At 43.8% G+C, this 15582-nt stretch overlaps 1 long non-coding RNA gene across 1 annotated transcript; it reads left to right on the top strand.

The window, feature by feature from the left end:
- Positions 1-2994: 2994 nt before the first annotated feature.
- Positions 2995-5663, top strand: LOC133382442 (uncharacterized). The gene is made up of 3 exons (XR_009761966.1): positions 2995-3125; positions 4768-4834; positions 5385-5663. It is a non-coding gene; the product is annotated as an uncharacterized LOC133382442 (long non-coding RNA).
- Positions 5664-15582: the final 9919 nt, after the last annotated feature.

Raw genomic sequence — 15582 nt, 5'->3', positions numbered from 1 at the left:
CAAAATGTTTAGCAGATGCCATTAGAATGACATCTACAGTGGTACCTTGAGTTTTAATCTGATATAGGTTTTTTGGTTTTTTAGTTGATGGTTCATTCATTCATTCATTCATTCTTTATTCGACCAATAGGTCAGCTTAAAACATAGTAAAATAAAACATACATGTAGCAATATGCTATATGGCATTTTAGTTAATACACAGTTTTAAATTTGAACATTAATGATTAAAAAGGTATAAAACATTAAAAGACTTTGATTTGTTAATTGGTTTCTATAAAATCAAAGTTAAACCTTAAGTAACTGTATTAATAACCATTTATTAATTTGTTTATTAATCATTAAATAACATAACATAACATCCAAGGATTAACTATAACCTATTATGTGGAGCTCTATTATTTATTAAGGAATCACCATATTTAACACTAAATATCAACCAATATATCAGATTATGATTTTTCGTTTTCAGTGAGAAAGGTTTTTATGATATCAGATCGTAAGTTTTGTACGGCTACACTAAATTTTGCTACTTGGTTCGTTATTTTAGAGGACGTATCCCCAAGGAGATATTCCATCTGATCAGATTCAGATTTATAAGGAATGATCGCTAACAAAGGAGTAATAATTTCTTGTCTTAAAATCTTGTAGAGAGGGCAGTGGAGAAATATGTGTACATTGTTCTCCACTGCATCTTCGCCGCAAAGACATACACGTTCTTTATAAGGTATTGTAAGTAGTCGACCATCCATAACTTCTGAAGGCAATACATCTAATCGTATCTTAGAAAAGGCGTTTCAATATTTAGCACAATTGAGCTGTTTGATCTCTCCCTCCCCTTCCAATATTAAGCAGACGGCTTTGTACACTGCCTCAAGATGCAATCTGAAACCCATTCAACCCTGGAGTAAGCTCCATTGAATTTAATATAGGGACATTTAGACACCGTGTTCTTGCAGCTACAATGAACACCAGATGAGATTCACATTATTAGCCACAGCTGATGAACACACAGCCAATGGTTCTGCAAAAAGTCATTTCTGAATCGGCTTCCGGAGAATGTGGATTTCCAGAGCAGGCGCTGGAGGGGAGGGAACTGGCCAAAGGGTAGGTGGAGGGAAGCAAGAAAATCAGAGGAAGAGAAGTGAGTTCGTAGGCATGCCCAAGGTGAATGGAAAGAGGAGCAGTAGAAATCACCATTGGAGCATGTGTGTTGTGAGGCAGGTATGTACTGTACCCTCTCCCCTTGCCATAATATACAGGAGAATTTCCATGAGGACTTTTCTTTTTAAGAAATGAAAAATTGCTGCAAAAATGTTGAGAACTAAATGTAAGGTTGGAAAAATGAGAAACTCAGAGGACCAAAACTTAACACTTATCTGAGCAAAGGAACCCTAACACTGCACAACATGCCAAACGACTGAGCATCAGAAATGAAAATGTTGTAAACATCCCTTCCCCTCAAAAAAAAGTAGGGCATGAGGGCACAAGGTGGTAGGAGAGTGCGGGGGAGGGCTAAGGCACTGTCGGATCCTAGTGCACATCAGGATTCATCAGCCTGTATGATTCCACTATTTTCCCCTCTACAGATTTATACCTGTCTCACTACTATGTCCACCTGTGGAATGCCATCTATGTATACCCCACCAAACGTGGTGAGGATCAACCCAATTCCCTTTAATATTACCGTCCACGGACCAATATGGGCATCCAGAAGATATGAAGGCCCTCTGAGAAACAACCCTGCCCAGAGATATGGAGCAGTCTCTGCTTTTGGCCTTTTTCATCCTTTATCTAACGGTCAGTCGTCATCACTGATGCAACCAAACTCCTTTATTTACCATCTCCTCTGGTGACAAGTGCTGTGCTGCGTGCAGGATGAGCCGGTCCCTCTTTGACAAGCATATGTCATTCACTTTTGCTATCCCTCAAATTCTGTTGAAAGTGCATTCAGGTTGCCTTGACAGAAAAAGCAAAAAGGTCAAGGGTGTAGCAACTGGGGGGGGGGGGAATGAGGTCATATCCCCCAATGATAATTCTACCCCCCAGTGAAATTTTCCTTCAGTCCCCAAATTTCTAGCATTGCAGTAACTTAAAAGTTCAGCTGAGCTTTTGGAAATACAGTTTAGCCATCCAAAGAGAGGGTCAGGGCAACGTTACCAAGTGAATGTGACCGCATCAAATACAAGAGTTAAGGGTTTGAGTGAAGTGAACAGAAGTTTTGGTGGATGGGAGAGGGAGCTGGCAAACCTAAGAGTTTGCAATTGGAGGAAGGGAAGGCAGGAAGGACAGTATTGCTGTGCACTGTAGAGCGTGTCCCCCTCTTCTGTAGTGCTCAGGTGAGTGAGCTGTTTGTCCCAGGAAGCCTAATGAGATCTTACTAACTTAGCCCAGGCAATGGGGAGCTGGCATATTGTGTGTGTGTGCAAGCACAAATGTCTGGGAGGCATTTCTTCCTTAGTTTGTTAAAGCAGTTAAAAATATCCCCTTTCCATCCTTTCAGGCTGGTTCTATTTAAAAGTGGTTTTGAAAAGTATAATATGGCTAGAGCCTTAGTTCCTACAGTTTTTGACCTGCTACCAACTATGCAAATAATCATCATAAACAATTAATCTTATCTAACATCTCATGCGAACTTATGTACTACCGAAATAGGGTGTGTGAGGTTTAGGGTGTGTGGCATTGCCATCAGAGGCAGCGTTAGCAGGCTGGCTCAGGGCTTTTCTGCCAAACAGAAATTGCCACCACACCAAAAGAAGACTCGTGACAAAGATGGAACAATGTTATATTTATTAAAATATAACAACTGTTTAAACTTCAACCAATTCAACCAATTCACCAAATAGAAACTTCTTTGGGCAGGTGAGGATAAAATTGGTAAGTTGATTTGCTTTTTTGTAAACTTCACAAGTCGTAGTGCTTAAATCAGGGGTGTATTTTTCTCATTGTCTATGAACAGCTTTTCCCCAAAAAAGCTTTTTCCTCTTTTATAGTGACCGATGGGCCAACCCTTCTGCCCGCCCCCGTTTTTTGTCTCTGCTCACCCAATGAAAATGGTCTTGCTACACTCCTGGAAAAGGTGCAGGTCTAAGAAAGATGGAAGGGAAACTATAAGGAGCCTTGAGCAGGTAGGTCTTGGCATGACTGTCAGAGGTGCTGAGAAATCATTGATCCGGTCAGTTCTGGCTTGTCTGGATAGAGAGGCATTTCTGATCTTTGGGTCCATACATTAATCAGCCATTAATCCATTTTATGCATTTTAAGTACAATCCCCCCCTTTCCTGTGAGGATTGTGCTGCCATTCAAAAGAGAGACCAGATCACCCTGCTCTTATTACAGGAGCAGTCGACAAAGGAGACGGGTGCTGAACCATGCCTGATCTAGTCCACTTCTAGTTCTAATTTGAATCCATGTTGTGACTTTTTCTGCGGTTGTCCGCATGGTTGCCACGCAACATTGGAAACAGGTACAAACAACTTATGGAAGAGTGTTCCCAACCAATGTGCAACTTGGCTTTACTGGGGAAAAATATACATAGCAAACATGTCTGAGGCATGATCTTAATAGAAAAAAACACACATTTCACATCAAATGCTTCATCATCACATAGGAATACTGTTGTACAGACTCGCAAAGTGTTACATTTTTCCCTCCAGGAGTATCGGTGCAGGTCTCACACTGAAATTTCACCAGATTCCACTCCTGTGATACTTCGCACCCTTGCACAGGAAGGAAAAGAGAGGCTCCAGTGCTTTACCAGTCTACCTCCTTGCTCCCCACCACACCACACCCCCATCCAGTGAATGCCAAAGAGCTCCTTCATCCTTTATAATCTTGCCTTGCCCCTTGCTGCTGTCTGTTCCGCACAACATAGGGAGCTGACTTTTAGTGTGGTGGCACCGACCCTCCCCTTAAATGTTAGACAGATGCCATGTCTGTTATCTTTTTGGTGCCTACTGAAGACCTTCCTCTTTCAACAAGCCTCTTACGTAGACACGGTATCCTAGGCTGCTTTCACACATGGGGCTGATTGCGTTAGTTTAACGGATTTAAAAGGTAGCGCTTCTGTCCCAATTTCTAAAATCCCTTTCACACTGCACTACCCGTTGCGTTAAGGAACAGCAGCTTTTTCAGCTGATATACCGGCATTTTGCGCAACTGTCTTTCACACATCTTATTTTTGTCCCTCATCTATGCACACTGTTCCTCACTGTGTAGGAGGTCTAAGATCTCGTCCTGTCACCATGAAAGCCCTCTCCCTTTAGGAACTGACTTTTTACATTGTTTTAGTTGTATCAAGACAGGGGTATGTGTGGGAAATGTTGCTGGTATCAGCACCGATGCCGGAATACCGGTACAACATTCAGCAGGCAAAAAAAACAAAACCCACTCAACTAAAGGGCAGGGATGCACTGCATGCTGGGATGCCTGTTACATGAGCGGCTGCAGCTACGGATAAACTCCTGCAATCTACCAAGTTCCCAGCCTTGCTAAGAGATTATTTCTCGTATCTGCTTTTTTAGTACTTTTTAAAGCTGTTTCATTTTAATGTATTTTTAAAGAGATGTTGTTTTAATATGTTTTAAAGTTTTTTTGCTTGTTATGAAGATGTCTTAGGGTGCTTTTAGTGTTTTGCTTGCAGCCCTGGGCTCTATCTGGGAGGAAGGGCAGGATGTAAATTTAACAAATAAACAATTAACAAGTAAACTAGTATTCAAGTGCACAGAAACATTAATCAGCCTAAATGATTCCACTCTGTTTTCCCCACAGATTCCTTCTGGACTGGAAGGTCATCTATCAACATTGGAGTGAGGGAAATGCTCTAGTCGTGGCCATTGTGAACACCCTTTCATTTTTATATTCCTCATCTCTACCCACCACCCCCACATCCTCCCCTGTCTGTTGCAGTCCCTGTATCAATTTTGGATGTTGGGAGATCCCTATTCCTCCTGAGTAACAATCCTGCCCAGAGATATGGAGGGTTCTCAGGCCATAGTGTTCCTCATCCTTCATCTGAAATTCATTTGCCACCCATGGTGCAACCAAACTCCTTTTTTTGTAATCCTGGAATAAGCTCACATCTCCTCTGGTGACAGGTCCTGCGCTGCGTGCAGGATAAGCTGGCCCCTTCATTGAATGGGGGCATGATCATCACAGGAATGGAACAAAATGGCACTCAGATTGCACAAAATGGTTTAACAGCAGATGATTGTATGGGTTTTGGTGTCAGACATGTTGAGCCTCTCCATCCAGAGAAACAAGAGCACACTGGATCCATGATTGCTCATCACCTCTGACACTCATACCTACACCTGCCTGCTCAAAGCTTCAGTTAGGTTTCCCTCCAATTCTCTTAGATATGGAGTTTTTTCTTCCTTTCTTTCAAGGCAACCTGAAGGCACTTTGATCAACATTCAAGGGATCCCAAATTCACTGCTCATTCTTTGATGCATCTCTGAATATTCCTCAGGACTGCAAGATTTATGATGCTTCCATTTTCCTGAGAAGCTGTCATTCTCTGTGTACTTATGCCTTGTCTCATTTTACTCCTCATTCATCTGTCATTTCACTCTTCTGCACAAAATGTATTGTTCACCTTTCTGAAGCTGCTCAACATGGAAAGGCTTCCCTGCACTCCTCTTTCCCCTACAATAAACCTCATCTATCTGCATCCAAATGATCTGTTGTGGTCCTCTTATGTTTTACTCCTTTGGGGCAATCAGGTTTAGATTCCGGTTGGGTGAGGATTGCTCAAGATAGAAGTGATTTTAGGAAAGATACAGTTTTTGGAGTTCAGCACTAAAAAGGTAAAGTCTTAGTGATTGGTCACTGTTTGAATAAGGTCTCAAAGTTCAATTCCAGCATCCTTTTCAAAAGGATTAAAAATCTGGGTTGAACTCTCCTTCCTCAGTTATTATGACCTGAGCTGCGCTTAGCCCAATTATTTCCCTTCAGTGTCAAGGTACCTGTCAGGATTGTTGCTGAAATTGAATTGAGCCATCACGATTTCTAGAAAGAGATTCCCTCTAATATTCTGTAAGCTAGTCCTCAATGGATGAATGTGCTTTGACATTCTGTTCTAGAATACAATCCAATTTCGTCTGGAACATTCTGCACCTAGGGATCCCACACAAAGAATATAAGATTCATCAAATGGAACATCATGTGTCCCAAGGCTGACTTGTGGTTGCCAACATATTTGTGGGGTATATGCCTTGTGCTGCCCTCTGGGGGGCAGGTTTGGAAAACAGCAGACCCAAAGACAGGTGTGGGTTGAAACAGGATGCAACCTTATGAAATACCACAACTAATTTGTGCCGGCATGGCACTGGACATAGGGTCGAAGTCTCCTTCAACCACCTGTCTGTTGATTGACAACTGCCTCAGAATGACTATTGAGGGAACCTGGGCAGTTGGCAAGAGTAAAATGGATCCAGTCTGGTGCTTTCCAGTCATCTGGAGCCACGCTATCAACTGAGGTTAGTTGGCTTCAGATCGGGTCACCAAGAGAAGCCCATACTATGAACTGCCCTCCAAGGTGATGTTAATTCTCCTGTCCAATGCCATTTCCACTCCTTCCAAAAGTTGTGAAAAATTATAAGTAATGTGTAATAGTTCTAGCTGTTCACTGAGGGAAAGGAGGAACAACCCTCCCCATGCGAGAGGAAAAAATCCTTTCTGACCCTGCTAACTGGAGACCCTAGAAAGCCTCAGCAGGAGCTGGACCCCAAGGGTGGGTGGATTGGGCGAATTTCATAAAGGAGGGGATACAAGGAGGGGATCTGGGGAGGTGCTGTACCAGCACTTCTGCAGGTCAATATGGAGCAAGGTGGAGGCAATACAAGTGTGGCCTATCCCCTTAACCAAAAAACAAGTTAGGGCATTTCTAGGTGTGGCTGGGTTTTATAGAAAGTTTGTGAAAGATTTTGGGGAAATCGCAACCCCCTTGCATGAATTGACAAAGAAAAAGTGTTCTGAGCGTGTGGTATGGACGGATGAATGTCAGAAGGCTTTTGATCTGCTGAAGCAAGCCTTGTGCCAAGGACCCATATTAATAGCACCAGACTATGAGCAACCATTCATCATGGCTACAGATGCGTCAGACCTCGCGCTGGGAGTCGTCTTGCTGCAGGAGAGAGAAGGCACCAGACATCCAGTGGCGTATCTGAGTCGCAAGCTGACGCCGAGGGAGAAGAATTATTCGTCGGTCCAAAAGGAGTGCCTAGCGGTCGTGTGGGGACTGAACAAGTTGCGCCCATACGTGTGGGGACGAAGATTCACAGTAACAATGGATCATCGGGCCTTGTTATGGTTACAGACTATGAAAAACCATAACACTATGCTGCAGAGGTGGTCTTGGGCCCTACAAGACTACCAAGTGGACTTCCAGTTCATAAAAGGCAAGGACAATGTACTGGCCGATGGACTTTCCAGGCAAGTGGCCGGGACTGCAGTGACGTGACCCAGACGAAGGAACAAAAAAGACATTTTCCCCATAGACTTGTTATATTGGTAACGCAACGTATAAATCCTGGAACAGGAATAATACTCTGCCGTTGTTTTAAGGGGGGGGAAATGTGATGTTCCTCTATATTAGTGTATATATGGTAAGTGCTGTTTGAATAGGAGATACATGGTAGTAGAATGAAAGAGGAGGGGGGAGTGAATGGGCAGTAGAATGCTGGATGATTGGCTGAATGTTTTAAAATGGCTGAGAGTATAAATGGAAGGATGTCAGGTAAATCTGGGTGGAAGTTGGGTGGACGTTTGTGGACAGTGGATGTGAGGTGGAAGTTAGTGGATTGCTGGAGAGAGTGGACGTTGGTGGGTTTATGAGAGGAGAGTGTGGAGTTCGGATTAATACTAAGACCAGTACCTCAGGAATAGATGTAACCATATGCTTAAGTGCCTTTTAAAGTAATCTTTGTTATCTTTGTTATTTAATAAATACTTTTGGTTTACCAAAGGCCTGATCCTTGGCTGGGGTTTCACAGACCAGAAGGGAGGGTAAGGTAAATACCAAGGCTGAAGGGTAACAAATGGTGGCAGCGGGGAAGGGAAGAATAACACCACAAGTATTCAGAGCAAACCAGAAATAGATGTATCTGCATTGATACAAAGGGAGTGGGACAGCTTGAGCACGCAGTCACAGAGGTAACCTGATTGAGAGAGACTCAGGCAGAGTCTCTGGGGATATGGGTTATAGAACGTGACTGGTGGTGCTGCCTAGCAGGGGGATTTGGTGAGGTCTCTGCTAGAGCGGAGAGAGAAACCATAAAAAAGGACGGTCTGGACTGGTGGAGTCCCTGGTGGTGCCTAGTGACAGGCAGTAACCACGAGCAGGTAGGAACCTGACAGGGAGTGCCAGGAAAGGACGCCTCACAGAAGTCTGCAGACATTTCTTCCATCAGGAGGAGCAGGTGAGAACCTCTTTGGACCAGCAGGGAGAATCATACCTGGGCTATTGTTTGAGTTACTGTGCCACCCCACTCACTTTTTCTTTAAGAAGTTCAGAGTCCTGGCCACCCACTCTTGGGCAGCGAGGGTGTTGCAATTTTCTTTTTTAAAAGTAGGAATTGTTGGGGGTGTTCCCTGTGATGTTCCTATATTACTGTATATATGGTAAGTGTTGGTTGTTTAGAAAATACATGGTAAGTAGTGAAAGAGGAGGGGGAGTGAATGGGCAGTAGAATGCGAGATGATTGGCTGAATGTTTAAAATGGCTGAATGTATAAAAGGAAGAGTGTGAGTGGAATTGGGGGGGGAGAAGAGAACTGAGTGGGTTGCTTGGTGGGGTTTGAGAGAGTTGTTTTGCCAGGAGAGAGTGAAGAAGGAGGGAGGTGGAGTTCGGATTAGTATTGAGTAAAACCATATGCTTATGTGCCTTAAGAAGAAATCTTGTTAATCTTGTTAGCTTTGTTATCTTTAATAAATACTTAATTTGGTTTACCAAAAGCCTGATCCTTGGCTGGGGTTTCACAGACCAGAAGGGAGGGTAAGGTAATGACCAAGGCTGAAGGGGAACTGTAACAAATGGTGGCAGCGATGAAGAGAATAACAATACCAGTATTCAGAGTCTCTGGGAATACTAGTATTAGGACGTGACTGGTGGTTGCCTAGCAGGGGGATCTGTTGAGATCTGTGCTAGAGCGGGGAGAGAAAAAATAAAAAAGGACAGTCCGGACTGGTGGAGTCCCTGGTGGTGCCTAGTGACAGGCAGTAGCCACACGCAGGTAGGAACCTGACAGGGAGAGCCAGGGAAGGACGCCACACGTGGTGGCAGAGGTGGGATACGAACACAGGAGAATACGTCACAGGTGTTGGCTGTAGCAGTGAGATACGAATACTGGAGAATCCCTAACAGTGGTGTGGCAAACAGAAATAAAAAAACAAGATTACTTGTGAGAGTGACTGGCAAAGAGTGTGTGGCAAAGAGTGAGTGACCATGGCTGAATACATAAAAATGAAAAGAGAGGAGCTGGTGGAGAAGTGCATAACATTCAATTTACCTCACAAGGGTAAAGGGGTAGATGAATTGAGGGTAGGACTTATAGGATTTGCAACTGCCCAGCAAAAACAACCTGTCAGGGAAGCGACCTCACAAGGATACTCAAGCAATCCCGCTTATATAGAGTATTTGAGAGAAAAGTTGAGATGGGAACATGAGTTGGAAACTGAGAGATTGAGGAGGGAGGCTGAGGAAAAAGACAAGCAGAGGGAGTTGGAAGCTGAGAGATTGAGGATGGAGGCTGAGGAAAAAGACAAGCAGAGGGAGTTGGAAGCTGAGAGATTGAGGATGGAAGCTGAGGAAAAAGACAAGCAGAGGGAGTTGGAAATTGAGAGATTGAGGATGGAAACTGAGAGAATGAGAGTGAATGCGGAATTACAGGCAGAAAAATTAAAATTGGATAGAGAGAAATTTCACTCTGAGGAGACAAGGAAAGACAGAAATGGAGCAAAAATAAAAATTACTCCAAAGGACTTTGCTGTGTATGAGCCTGGTCAAGATCCTCAAATTTATCTCACAACCTTTGAAAAGGCAGCTCAGTTGTGGGGGCTACCTGAAGATAAATACATGCAGTATTTATCAAATTTGATTAAAGGGGAATTGGCAGAGGTATATCAGTACTTCCCCTCAGACAGGCCAGTAACATATGCTGAATTCAAAGAAGCAGTGTTTAAAAGATTCAGACTGGGGCCTGATTATTTTAGAAAGCTTTTCAGAAACTGCCAGATACAGACAGGGAGGTCTTTCGTGGAGCTGGGGGCAAAACTGATGGACATATTTGGGAAATGGCTGACAAGTGCAAAAGCTCAGTCTGTGGAGGAGGTGAAAAACCTCATGATATTGGATCAGTTGTACCATCAATTGCCACCCGAAATAAGGCTCCTGGTCAAAGACCGTTCCCCTACATCGGTGCAGGAGGCCGCAGAGATGGCGGATCACTTCGCCTCCAACAGAACTGGCTGGGTTGGGAAAACATCAAGAGAGTTTAAACCCAGACCATATAATGGTGGCAGAAGGGATGTGGTACCACAGCGAGTGAGTCCTCCAGTAAAATCTGAAGGGCACAGGACACCCCAGAGTGGATCTGTGTACCCTAAAAGTGAGGAGAAATTATGCTACAAATGTGGTAGACCGGGGCACCTACGTTTTCAATGTGAGGTTGCCAACCCCATTAGTAATCCTGCTCAGAGAAGGGCAGTGAAAATAGAGCCCAAGGCTTTAGAAACAGCGAAAAAGGTTCAGTTCTGCCAGATAAACTGGACAGGAGTAACAGACCTTGATTCAAGTCTGAGAGAGGAAGTGAGTGTACAAGGGGCAAATTATTGGGCATTGCTTGATACTGGTGCCGCTCAGACATTACTGAGGCCAGATTTAATAAAATCTGAGGTAATATTACCTCAGGAAACAGTGACTATCCAAGGAGTGAGGGGTCAACCAGAAAGTTTGCCTGTGGCCCTGGTGGAAATGACTTGGAGAGGCCGAGAGGGCCGATATAAAGTAGGCATTAATGCCCAGCAACAAAAACCAGTAATACTGTGAAGAGATGTAATGGGCGCCCAAGGAAAGATCTATGTAGTGACCAGACAGCAAATTGGCAGAGAAAAAGAAGCCATATTAAGGGGGGCTGAAACAAACAGGGTGGAATCTGTTAACCAGCCTCAGGTCACCATAGCAACCACTAGCAGGCCTGCTGAAGGAGACAAACTGTATCAAGTGGTCTCTGATAAGAAAGAAGCAGAGCAATTCAGGGAAAAGCTGCATAAAGATATCAGTTTGAATCAAATAAAGGAACAAGCTCTGACCCAACAGATTCCTTTCACTGACAAACTGAGGAATCAAGTTGTGTGTGAGAATGGGATTTTATATAGACTGTGGATGCCTGCTGAGAGAAAGGATGAATGTGAACCAGTGAAACAAATGATGGAAGTGGTGAAAGAGAATCTCAGTCAAGCTCAGCAGAAGCAAAGTTACTGGTATGACAGAACAGCCAGGGAACATGTGTATGATGTGGGAGATATGGTTATGGCGTTCATACCCAGGAAACATGACAAATTACAGGCTAACTGGGAAGGACCATATACCATCAGAGAAAGGCCTGACACAGTGATGTATGTAATCACCACAGACCAATTAAACAAAAGCAAAGTGGTTCATGTAAATATGTTGAAGCCTTACCATACCAGTGATGTACAGGTGTTGCAAGTTACCTTATTCCCTGAGGGAAGTGGGCCTGAACTTCCAGATTTGGTACAGGAAAGGAAGGACAAAGGAGGGGTAGATCAAGTGGAATGGTCAGAGGAGGTGAAGGAGGAAGTAAAAGAAGAGATTCTGAGAGTTTTGAAAACCTATAGGAATCTTTTTAGCAACAAACCTGGCCGAACCAGTATAGTTATACATTCCATTGATACTGGAGATCATGCCCCAATCAGATCTGTTCCGTACCGTGTGAATGGGAAAGTTTTGAATGAGATCAAAAAGGAGGTGGAAGATATGCTGGGATTAGGAGTGATCAGGGAATCCATCAGTCCCTGGGCCTCAAGTATTGTCCTGGTTCCGAAAAAAGATAGAACGACAAGGTTTTGCATTGATTATCGGCTAATCAATAAAATTACTGTCCCAGATGCGTATCCTATGCCTAGGGTAGACGCAATGTTAGAGTTATTGGGGGCAGCAACCATTATCTCTACACTAGATCTCTGTAAAGGATTTTGGCAAATGGAACTAGATGAGCAATCCAGAGCCAAAACTGCCTTCAGTACACCAGATGGGTTATATGAGTTTGTGACCTTACCCATGGGACTAAGGAACTCACCAAGTTCATTTCAGAGGCTAATCAATACTGTGTTGCGAGGCATGTCAGATTTTGCAGTGGCCTATATTGATGACGTGGCCATTTTTAGCAAGTCGGTGCCTGAGCATGTCCAACACCTGACAACAGTATTGGAGGCCTTAAGAAAAGCAGGCCTCAGAATAAAAGCTAAGAAATGCCAGTTTGGACTAAAGGAAGTAATCTATTTAGGACATAAGGTGGGGAGTGGGAAAATCACCCCCTTATGGAGCAAGGTGGAGGCAATACAAACGTGGCCGATCCCCTTAACCAAAAAACAAGGAAGGGCATTTCTGGGTGTGGCTGGATTTTATAGGAAGTTTGTGAGAAATTTTGGGGAAATAGCAACCCCCTTGCATGAATTAACAAAGAAGAAGTGTTCTGAGCGTGTGGTATGGATGGATGAATGTCAGAAGGCTTTTGATCTACTGAAGCAAGCCTTGTGCCAAGGACCCATATTAATAGCACCAGACTATGAGAAACCATTCATCGTGGCTACAGATGCGTCGGACCTGGCGCTGGGAGTCGTCTTGCTACAGGAGAGAGAAGGCACCAGACATCCAGTGGCGTACCTGAGTCGCAAGCTGACGCCGAGGGAGAAAAACTATTCGTCGGTCCAGAAGGAGTGCCTAGCGGTCGTGTGGGGACTGAACAAGTTGCGCCCATACGTGTGGGGACGAAGATTCACAGTGACTACGGATCATCGGGCCTTGTTATGGTTGCAGACTATGAAAAACCATAACACTATGCTGCAGAGGTGGTCCTGGGCCCTACAGGACTATCAAGTGGACTTCCAGTTCATAAAAGGCAAGGACAATGTACTGGCTGATGGACTTTCCAGGCAAATGGCTGGGACTGCAGTGACATGACCAGACGGAGGAACAAAGAAAGACATTTTCCCCATAGTGACTTGTATTTGTTAACGCGACGTATAAATCCTGGAACAGGAATAATACTCTGCCGTTGTTTAAGGGGGGGGGAAATGTGATGTTCCTATATTACTGTATATATGGTAAGTATTGGTTGTTTAGAAAATACATGGTAAGTAGTGAAAGAGGAGGGGGAGTGAATGGGCAGTAGAATGCAAGATGATTTGCTGAATGTTTAAAATGGCTGAATGTATAAAAGGAAGAGTGTGAGGAGGGGAAGGAGAAGGGCTGTAGCAGCAGATGCTGTGCTCATGAGAAAGTCCAAGTTCCGTTTGTAACAAACCATCATCTCATCTTGCGCTTAAAGCCCATTCTCAAAAACTCCAATATGAGGGGAAACGTCAGAACACCATGGTTTCCCCCCATTAATTTGAAATCATGATGAAAATGATACATTTAAGATGTTTGAACTGTTTTTATAAAAAAGAACAAAAAAACATTATGCATTGCACTCTGTTTATTGGATAGATTTTTAAAAAAATAAAAAATTGAGCAGCTCTGTCACACACACCATAACACATTCTTTGCTCTGTTGAACCATCTTTGATGTTTTGTGGGGGATTCCTAGTTGCAGGATGTTCCAGATGAAATTGGATTCTATACTAGAACAGAATGTCAAACCACATTGATCCGTTGAGTGCCACCTTACAGAATACTAGCAGGAATCTCTTTCTAGAAATGGTGATGCCTTGATCCAATTTCAACAACAGTCCTGAGAGATACCTTGACAATGAGGGGAAATAATTCGACAAAACTCAGTTCAGGTCTTAATATCTGAGGAGGGAGAGTTCAACCCAGATGTTTAATTCTTTTGAAGAGGATGCTGGAATTGGACTTTGGGACCTTACACTATGATCAGACACGATGACTTTACCCTTTTAGTGTTGAACTCTCAACACTCTCTTTCCTAAAATCACTTCTATCTCGAGCAATTCTCACCCAACCTTTCTTCTAGAAAGAGATTCCTGCTAGTATTCTGTAAGGTGGCACTCAACGGATCAATGTGGTTTGACATTCTGTTCTAGTATAGAATACTAGGCTAGGCTGCTGTACAGTCTTAAGCCCCAAAGCCTAGGCACACCCGTCAAATGAATGAATAAGACCACCACCTACAGGCTGAGCACTACAGAAGAGGGGGACACGCTCTACAGTGCACAGCAATACTGTCCTTCCTGCCTTCCCTTCCTCCAATTGCAAACTCTTAGGTTTGCCAGCTCCCTCTCCCATCCACCAAGACTTCTGTTCACTTCACTCAAACCCTTAACTCTTGTATTTGATGCGGTCACATTCACTTGGTAACGTTGCCCTGACCCTCTCTTTGGATGGCTAAACTGTATTTCCAAAAGCTCAGCTGAACTTTTAAGTTACTGCAATGCTAGAAATTTGGGGACTGAAGGAAAATTTCACTGGGGGGTAGAATTATCATTGGGGGGAAATGACCTCATTCCCCCCCCCAGTTGCTACACCCTTGACCTTTTTGCTTATTCTGTCAAGGCAACCTGAATGCACTTTCAACAGAATTTGAGGGATAGCAAAGAGTGAATGACATATGCTTGTCAAAGAGGGACCGGCTCATCCTGCACGCAGCACAGCACTTGTCACCAGAGGAGATGAGAGCTAGTTCTGGAACTGTAAATAAAGGAGTTTGGTTGCATCAGTGATGACGACTGACCGTTAGATAAAGGATGAAAAAGGCCAAAAGCAGAGACTGCTCCATATCTCTGGGCAGGGTTGTTTCTCAGAGGGCCTTCATATCTTCTGGATGCCCATATTGGTCCGTGGACGGTAATATTAAAGGGAATTGGGTTGATCCTCACCACGTTTGGTGGGGTATACATAGATGGCATTCCACAGGTGGACATAGTAGTGAGACAGGTATAAATCTGTAGAGGGGAAAATAGTGGAATCATACAGGCTGATGAATCCTGATGTGCACTAGGATCCGACAGTGCCTTAGCCCTCCCCCGCACTCTCCTACCACCTTGTGCCCTCATGCCCTACTTTTTTTTGAGGGGAAGGGATGTTTACAACATTTTCATTTCTGATGCTCAGTCGTTTGGCATGTTGTGCAGTGTTAGGGTTCCTTTGCTCAGATAAGTGTTAAGTTTTGGTCCTCTGAGTTTCTCATTTTTCCAACCTTACATTTAGTTCTCAACATTTTTGCAGCAATTTTCCATTTCTTAAAAAGAAAAGTCCTCATGGAAATTCTCCTGTATATTATGGCAAGGGGAGAGGGTGCAGTACATACCTGCCTCACAACACACATGCTCCAATGGTGATTTCTACTGCTCCTCTTTCCATTCACCTTGGGCATGCCTACG

This window comes from Rhineura floridana, chromosome 3 (assembly GCF_030035675.1).
Source record: "Rhineura floridana isolate rRhiFlo1 chromosome 3, rRhiFlo1.hap2, whole genome shotgun sequence".
Taxonomy (NCBI): domain Eukaryota; kingdom Metazoa; phylum Chordata; class Lepidosauria; order Squamata; family Rhineuridae; genus Rhineura; species Rhineura floridana.
Note: the sequence above shows the minus strand (reverse complement) of the source record. Positions and strands in the feature narration are given on the sequence as shown.